This window comes from Aplysia californica, unplaced genomic scaffold, assembly GCF_000002075.1.
Source record: "Aplysia californica isolate F4 #8 unplaced genomic scaffold, AplCal3.0 scaffold00332, whole genome shotgun sequence".
Lineage (NCBI taxonomy): Eukaryota > Metazoa > Mollusca > Gastropoda > Aplysiida > Aplysiidae > Aplysia > Aplysia californica.
Window position 1 is genome coordinate 34,304 of NW_004797602.1, and position 1,040 is coordinate 35,343.

A 1,040-nucleotide genomic window follows, 5' to 3' on the forward strand; every position below is an offset into this window, starting at 1 on the left:
TCACTTCTGGTGAAACGCTGAGCGCTTCTAGGGTAAAATCGCGCTGATCGGCAAATGGCGCTTGACATAAACACAGTATTCACACACACTGTGCGAATACAATTCCATAGTATTCACACACCCTCCTGCCTGTGTGAATAACTACTGACTGGTAAAACAAACAAGGGAGAGGGTGAGTCTGAGAAAAGCTAGACAGATCTAGATCTAGATCTAGATCTAGGTTATTCTCACCCGAGGTTACCTGAGAAGCATCTGAACAGCCAGTTGGCCTAAGGCGAGCCTATTTATAACAAAAACTGGAATGAAACTAACTCAGTAGAAAGCGGATAATAATAACTGGCCCTGGCCTGGGTGACTTTCTGGGCCTATCGACACCTTCCACCACTCACTGTCACTCCAATTCCCACAATCAGCTCCCAATGAGTACGAACTAATCTAGATCTAGATCTAGATTCTAGATCTAAATATAAGAGACCCAACATTTCCGAAACAAATACTTACCAAAATACCGTGGTTAGATCACGGGCGGTCCCTCATGGGCGATAGACTAGCCTACGTAAAAGATAGTGTTGCACTGTGAAACTGAATCAGCATCCGTCAGCCTTTGTGACAGTTCCTCTTTCGTTCGTACTACGCTGCGGCTGGATTTGTTGTCATTTCGCTTACGGTGCGATTTCCTATGAGCCAGCAGTTTTCACCGAATCAATACTAAAGTTTTCATTGACAAAACAATTTTGCTAATGAGTTAATTTCATCTAATTTGAGCTTAAAAGGTTCACTCTTTCACTAAAAATAAATAATTTTCAAATAAATTAGGTTTCTAAGTCCAGATAAAAATCTTTAAAATCATAGAAAATAAATAGCCGCTTATTTTCTCCCTTCGCCTTTACAGGCAATAGGACGGACAAACTGGTATGCGTCAAATTGGTATCATGTATCACCGAAAATATCCGCAACTAGAGGTGTGCGAGTCCAGCATATTAAGATTCGAGTCCACACTCGAGTATCTGCTCTGGACTCGAGTAATTACTCGAGTAATT

At 41.4% G+C, this 1,040-nt stretch overlaps 1 protein-coding gene across 2 annotated transcripts in view; it reads right to left on the reverse strand.

The window, feature by feature from the left end:
• The window catches only part of LOC101851965, a 6,819-nt gene extending 5,922 nt beyond the window's left edge, over positions 1-897 (reverse strand). Inside the window, exon 1 of one of the 2 annotated variants that reach the window (XR_004858752.1) lies at positions 502-897. The gene's annotated coding sequence lies outside the window, so the exon portion shown is untranslated. Of the gene's footprint in view, positions 1-241; positions 393-501 lie in introns of those variants that run through there. The other variant, XM_035970875.1, reaches the window with a different exon arrangement.
• Between the last annotated feature and the right edge of the window lie 143 nt (positions 898-1,040).